This window comes from Sturnira hondurensis, unplaced genomic scaffold (genome assembly GCF_014824575.4).
Source record: "Sturnira hondurensis isolate 20B ecotype Veracruz unplaced genomic scaffold, ASM1482457v3 Scaffold0021214, whole genome shotgun sequence".
Lineage (NCBI taxonomy): Eukaryota > Metazoa > Chordata > Mammalia > Chiroptera > Phyllostomidae > Sturnira > Sturnira hondurensis.
In genome coordinates, this window is record NW_028093845.1 from 11,517,165 (window position 1) to 11,525,571 (window position 8,407).

The window sequence follows — 8,407 nt, forward strand, 5'->3', positions numbered from 1 at the left end:
CTGTAGCACTTTATAATAGCTCAGACAAGGAAACAACCTAAGGGTCCATCGACAGGTTATTGTTTGTTGAGAATAATAATTAGGTTGCTGATTAATAAGTATCAATGAGGAGAGTGTTCTCTTGTGAGTTGCTAAAGAATTCTACCCTTGGCTCTACCCTGTTGAATACTTTTATTGATAATTTGTTAAAGACATAAAAACCATGTTTCTCAAAATTATGCTTGGCACTAGTATAAAAGCAACTGCTAATGTAATAGATGACAAAATCAGAATTCAAATTATTCTTCATAAGTCTAAGTAAGCTATAAATTAAAAAGAACAATGTAAAATTAAAATATAAACTTTGATGCACAGAAACAAAACCTCAATAGTACAAGATGAAAAAGACTAACAGCAATTCCAATGAAGTTTTACATGACCAAAAGTACAACATCAATAATGACTCAAAATCTAAAATAGTCAGACATTTATTCATTTGCATTAACAGGAAGTTAACATGCAGATCAAAGGAAGTCAGCGTACTCAATACCCACCAAAACCTGACAATGACCAGCCATATTAATCGGCTTAATTCCGGGCACCATACCTGAAGAAGGACATTGACAAACAGCAGTGTGTTGAGAGGACAAGAACAATGAGGGGTATGGAAGCTACTTCACGTGAGGTGTTACTTCATGTGAACTAAATAACTAAAAGTATGTATTTACCTGTAGACACTACAATTAAATACCTGAAGGGCTGACATGTGAAAGAAAGGACAAGTACAAATATATATCATCCAAAAATGGGAAAAAAATAGCATCAATGTGCTGTTGGAATTGGTGAAAAGCTGTGTTTATTAGAAATAGCCATACATTCAATGAGAGGGGGGTGGATAGGGCAGAGGAGAGTAATGGCGGGGGGGGGAAATGGGGACAACTGTAATTGAACAATAGTAAAAAAAAAAAAGACTAGCTGTTAAAAAAAAGAAAGAAATAGCCATACACAATCTTCTACTGTATTAGCCTTATATATAAGGACAAATTTTTTTAAAATGTACCTTAGGGATAGCATATCTTCAGTTTAATGTCTTTTTGCCTTGTTCATCTGAAGGGTGGAAGAAACATTTCATATCTTTGTGTCATTGTCAAGATGTCCATTATTGCAAATTCTGGCTGTGCACCAGCTATCTTTCCAACAAACAGCCTTGCAAAGGGTGAGTGAGGTCGGTGACACTGAAGAATTATATCATTTTAACTAATGTTTCTGGTCCAAGTATGAAGGTACCATACCACATTTGAAAGAATGTGAAGATGTTTTGGTTGTCACAATACCTAAGGGACACTGCTGTCATTCAGTGGGTAGGACCATAGAGGATAGACATCCTGAAAGCACGTGACGCTGTCCTTACAACAAAAAACTATTCTGTCCAATGTCCCAATACTGGCCATGTTAAGAAACACATACTTAGACCACAATCATGTTTGTGGCATACCTGGAAGACTAGAATATTTATTTGGCTGCAGATTTAAAGGAATGCAATTATATCCACATATTATTACAGATGACCCTTGGATAACCTTCAGCACTCTCTTGCTTTTTGAGTTGAAGTGTTTACTGCCTTGACTTTCATCCAGCAAACTCACCAGACCAAACTCTCCCTCATTCCAGTAAACGAGAGCTTTTCCTTGGTGCCAGTTTGGTGACAGACATCGCTTCTCACACGTTCCTTGCAGCAAGTTGTTCTCCACTTCACACCACATCTTATTACTTCATGGCTGTGGGCTCAGTCTGCCAGGCACCACTTAAATAGCTACTGTTCTCGATTGTAGCCAAAACTCAATGAGCAAAATCTGGGACCATGCCTGTGGGGGCATTTATAACACACATTCCCCAGAAAACCAATTGAGCATCACTGACATATAGACCATCAAATTTTGTTTTTACACATCCTCAAGTAACTTTCCCAGCTCTTTCTTTTCACATGCCATGGCTTCCTTTTATATTCTCACCAAAATGAATACTAAACTTTAAAAGAAGATGATTTATCAGGAGTTTTCTAATTATTTCTTCTTTCGTTATCTTTATTCTTTTCCTAATAAGGTGTGCTTTGTTGTCAATAATAATAATACCCATCATTGGTTATCTGTGCCATCAATTTCCTCTTTCTCCTACATCCTAACCTAAAATGTCCTAATTGCTCTACGGTGCTCATCGAACACTTTTTCAGAAACAGATGCCCCAACAGCTGTTGACATTTGATAATACCTTTTGTTCTTATCGCACAAAAGGCAACCATACATACATTGATGTTTCTCTCCCTCCCTCCTTGCCCTCTAAAGGTAAATAAATAAATAAAATCTTTTTTAAAAAAGCAATGAATGGACAAACAAGGCAATAAGAGAGAAGAGGAGTTTATGGAGAGAAAGAGAGGAGACAACGTGGCAGAAGACTACAGTCAATAAAAATGATTGGCCTAGAAGAAAATCACAGAAAGTTTAAGAAGAGGAATTTAAACATTCAATATTAATTTGCATGTAGGGTATCATGTAAAACATCTCCATTTACTTCCACCTGAAAATTAATTTCCCACACAAATGCCTTTGTTAGTAAATTGGTCAAATTATTTTCTCACAAACATCAAGGAAAGGGGGGTTTGTTACACACCTAGAGTAACCAAGCACAGAAGAGAGGGGCAGCAAAACTAAGACAATAGCAAACATGTTGAGTGTCTGAAATGATAAATCTGCTTTGTTTGTTATGGGCTATGGAGGCAAACAAAGTTGAATAATACATAGTCCTACATTAAATCTCAGCACCCATCACAGGTGCTAAGACTGAATCTGTACCTGTCTGGTGAACACCACCCACCCCTACCTGATGACTTACTGAGAACCTATCTCACATGATTTGCATACCACCAGAGGCTCTTTCAGTGACTGAACCTAACAAGCAGCAGGCAGGTGGGGGCAGGCAGAGACAGATCCTGGGGTGCCTTGGGCCCATAACTGACCTGCCCGGATTCACTGCTGGTGGAGATCAGCATTGGTGCACAGCTTAGCCCTTCCCACACACATCCAGGCCCAGGAGAGGCAGCCACAAACTATAGATCGCTTTGTAGCTTCAGACAGGTTGCCCACCACCTGTCACAGGCAGCATCTAATGTTAACCTGTACTGGTGTCTGTCCCAAGAGGCCCCAGATCCAACATTCCCACTGGTGAGCTTCAGGCAACATCAGAGCAGGATCCAATTAGTTCCATAAGCAGCACATCCAAAGGGAAAGCCTGGCAGACACCAGATCCTACAGAGGCAAATTTGGGTTCACAGTGTGCAAACTTGTACAGCAGCTTACACTCTATGGTCAGAGTTGCTCCTCACAGTCAGCCTGCCTGAGGGTTGGCCAACAGCAGCCAAGACTCGATTACAACAAGAGGACTCACACAACGAACACAAGGGCATCACTGGAGCACACAGCTCAGGTGATCAAGGAGACTGCACCACTGGGTCTCACAGGGCATATACTACACAAGGCCACCATGCCAAGACTGAGACTCATACCACATTTACCTAATACACTGAAACGAAAACAGAGAGGCAGTCAAAATAGGGAGACAAAGAAATATGTCCCAAATAAAAGAACAAAATAAATCTCCAGGAAAAAAATTTAATGAAATGAAATGGAGAGAAGCAATCTATCAGAAATAGAGTTCAAAACAGTGGTTATAAGGATGTCCAAGGAACTTAGGGAAAGAATGGGTGAACTCAGTATGAACGTAAATAAAGAGTTAGTAAGCATGAAAAAAAACATAGAAACCATAAAGAATAACCAGCCAGAAATGAAGAATATTGATATTTGAAATGAAGAATACACTAGAAGGTATAAATAGTAGGTTAGATGAAGCAGAGAATCAATCAGTGGTTTGGAAGACAAGGAGCAGAAAATACCCAATCAGAGCAGAAAAAAAAATATTTTTAAATGAGGCTAGCCCTGGTTGGTGTGGCTCAGTGGATTGAGTGCTGGCCTGCAAACCAAAGGGTCACCAGTTTGATTCCCAGTCAGGGCATGTGCTTGACTGGTCCCCAGTAGAAGGCATGTGAGAGGCAACCACACATTGATGTTTCTCTTTCTCCCTACCTTCTTCTCTATCTAAAAATAAATAACTAAAATCTTTTTTAAAATGAGGCTAGTTTAACAGACCTTTGGAACAACATAAAATGTGACAATATTCACATCATAGAAATACCAGAAGGAGAAAAAAGGGAGCAATGGGTTAAAAACCTATTTGAAGAAATAATGACTAAAAACTTTCTTAACCTGTGAAAAGGAAGGAAAATGACACAAGTCCAGGAAGCATGGAGAATCTCAAGCAAGATAAACCCAAAGAGGCCCACACCAACACAGATCATAATTAAAATGGCAAAGGTTAAAGAGAAAGAGAGAATCTTAAAAGCAGCAAGAGGAAAACAGTAAGTTACCTACAAAGGAGCTCCCATTAGATGGTCAGCTGACTTTTCAACAGGATCATTTCAGGCCAGGAGAGATTAGCACAAAATATTCAAAGTGATGAAAAAACAAAGCAAAACAAAAAGGACTTACAACCAAGACCACTTTACCCAGCAAGGATATCATTTAAAATAAAGGAGAAATAAAGAGCTCCCCAGACAAGAAAAAGCTAAAGAAGTCCATTACAACCAAATCAGTATTATGAAAAATGTTAGAGTGTCTTTTTGAATAAGAATAAAAATAAAAATAAAAATAAGAAGGAGGAGGAGAAGGAGGGGAGGAGGAAGAAGGGGAGAAGAAGAAGAAGGAGAAGAAGAAGAAGAAAATGGTAATAAATCTGCACCTATCAATAATCAGCTAAATGCAAATGGCTTAAATGTTCCAATCAAAAGGCATAAAAATACAAGAACGATATATACTCTCTACAAGAGACTCACCTCAGAACAAAAGATACAATAAAACTAAAAGTAAAGGGATGAGAAAAGAAATGCCGTGCTAATGGAAATGGAAAGAAAGTTGGGGTAGCAATACTTTTATAACATAGGACTGGATGAAAGAAGGTGAAGGGATTAACTAAAGAATATACATGCATAACCCACAGACAACAGTGTGGTGATGGCCTGAGAGAAGGCAGGGTAGAGGCTGGGGGTAGGTGGGAAGAGAAGGGGAAACTGAGCACAACTATAATACTGTAACCAATACAAAATCAAGTAAAAAATAAATTAATTAGTCCTGGCCAGGTGGTTCAGTTGGTTGGAGCATCACCTCATACATAATAAGGTTGTAGGTTTAAAAGCTGGTCAAGGTGCATACCTGGGTTGCATGTCCATTCCCCAGTCAAGGCACATAAAAGAGGCAACCTATCAATGTCTCTCTCTCTCTCTCTCTGCCTTTCTCTCCCTGTAAAATCAATACTTGGGTGCAGGTTTTTAATCAAATCAATATATACTTGGGTGAGGATTTTTAATTAATTAATTAGCTAACCATGTAAAAGATTTTTTCCACTTAAAAGCTTAAATTGAAAACTTAGTTATGTCTGCAGGGGTGTAGTGGTTTAGAAGGAGGCAATGTTTTGAGGTGTTTGTTTGTTTGCTTGTTTGTTTCCACTTCTTAGTAGGCCAGAAGGGGAAAAAAAGATAAAACAGACTTTAAAACAATGGCAATATTGAGAGACAAAGAAAAATACTACATAACATTAAAGGGATCTACCCATCAAGAAGATATCACCCTTGTAAACATTTACACACCCAACATAGGAACACCCAAATATATAAAGTAAATCTTGATGAACATAAAGGGAGAGACAGACAGTAATACAGTCATAGCCAGGAATTTTCACGCCCCATTGACAGAAAAGGATAGATCTTTCTGACAGAAAATCAACAAGAAAACAGCAAGCTTAAATGACACACTAGATAGAATTAATGAATTGATATCTTCAGAGCATTTCACCCTAAAAGCAGAGTATACATTCTTATCAAGTGCACATGGAATATAGCCTAGCATAAAATACATTTTAGTATGCAAAAAAGTCTTAATAAGTTTAAGGAGATTGAAATCATACCAAGCATCTTCTCTGACCACAGTGGTATGAAACTAGAAATAACTTACAAGAAAAAACTGAAAAATGCACAAACATTTGCAGGATAAATAACATATTACTAAACAATGATTGGGTTAACAATGAGGTCAAAGAAGAAAACAAATAATACATTGAGACAAATGAAAATGAAAACATAACCACATAAAATCTCTGGGACACAGTGAAAGCAGTCTTAAGAAAAATTCATAGGATTACAGGCCTACCTCAAGAAATAAGAAAAAATATCAAAGAAACAATCTAACCTTACACTCAAAAGAACTAGAGAAAGAAAAATCAACAAAACTCAAAATAAGTAAAAGAAAAGAAATAATAAAAATCAGAGCAAAAATAAACCAAATGGAGTCTAAAAAACTATAAAATATCAATAAGACCAAGAGTTGCCTCTTTGAAAAGATAAGCAACATTGATAAACTTTTTACCAGACTTATATATAGAGAGAATGTCCCCAAGAAATAAAATAAAAAATGAAAGAGCAGTGACAACTTATACCACAGAAATACAAAGGACTATATAAAAAATATTGAACAGCTGTATGCCAAAATATTAGACAATCTGAAATAAATGGATGATTACCTAGAAACATACAATATTCAAAAACTGAATCAATAAGAACAGAAAATCTAAACAGACCTATTACAACTAATGAAATTGAACCAGTTACCAAAAACTTCTGCCCTGACTGGTGTGTCTCAGTTGGTTGGGCATCATTCTGCAAAGCAAAATGTCACCAGTTCAACTCGTGGTCAGGGCACATGCCTGGGTTGCAGTTTCTGTCTCTGGTGAAGTCCTGTACAAAAGGCAACCCATCAATGTTTCTCTTGCACATCAATGTTTCTCTCCCCCACTTTCTCCACCCTTTTCTCTCCCTAAAAAATAAAGAAATCAATTATTTAAAAAACCCAAGACTTCCATCAAAAAAAGTCCTGGACCAGATGGCGTCACAGATAAATTTTACCAAACATTCAAAGAAAAACTAACACCTATTCTCCCCCAACTATTCCAAAATTTTCAAGAGGAGGAAAGACTTCCAAGTTTACTTTCTGAGGCCCCATTACCCTAATTTCAAAACCAAATAAAGACACTACTATGAAGGAAGAAAATTATAGGCCAATGTTACTGATGAACGTATGGGGGAAGACCCAAAAAACTGGAATTTATTTTTTTAAAATTGTGGATTTATTCTAACATGTTTAAACTTCAGTCATCTTCAAAGTATTCTCCATTTGATGCAATAAACCTATCAAGATGTTTTTCTATCACTCAAAACAGTTTTTTTAATTGTATTTTATTGATTATGCCATTATAGTTGTTCTATTCCCCCCTTCATTCCCCTCCACCCTGCACACGCCCTTCCCCCATTCCCTCCCTTTAGTTTTTGACCACGTGTCTCAAGTTCTTTAGATTCTATATTTCCCCTACTATTCTTGCCCTCCCCCTATCTGTTTTCTACCTACTGTCTATGCTACTTATTCTCTGTCTATTCTCTTATTGTCTATGCTACTTATTCTCTGTCTATTCTCTTATTCTCTCTTATTACCTTCTCCCCTCTTCTCCTCCTTCCACTCCCCTGTTGCTAACCCTCCATGTGATCTTCATTTCTATGGTTTTGCTCCTGATCAAGCTGTCCTCTTAGTTTGCTTTTGTTTAAGGTGTGGTTGTTAATAACTGTCCTTTCACTGTTCATATTTTTTATCTTCTTTTTCTTAGATAAGTCCCTTTAACATTTCATATAATAAGGGCTTGGTGATGATGAACTCCTTGAATTTGATCTTATCTGAGAAGCACTTTATCTGTCCTTCCATTCTAAATGAAAGCTTTGCTGGATAGAGCAATCTTGGTTGTAGGTCTTTGGATTTCATGACTTGGAATACTTCTTTCCAGCTCCTTCTTGCCCGTAAGGTCTCTTTTGAGAAATCTGCTGAGTTTTTGAACTTATCAATTTTGATGCCTTTTAGTGCTTCTGCCATTTTTTGTTTCATCTCTTCTACATCAGCAAAATATTCCCCTTTGAGGACTTTTTTCATTCAGAGAAACAAAAAAAAAGTCACTTGGGGTGACATTGGGTAAATAGGGAGGATGAAGCATGGGGATCATGTTGCTTTTTGTCAAAAGCTGCTGAACATACAGCACAGAGTGGGCAGGTGCAATCATAAATCACCCATCATGAAACTGGCAAACACATTGGAAGAGTCCAAAAAAATTTCACTGAAGCCAAAACCTCAGCTTCTCACAACAATGCCAGCTGGTAGAGTGATACAGATGAGTTTCTAGAACACTCACTTATCAGGGACAGTATGTACTACAAGGGGCCTACCCTCTA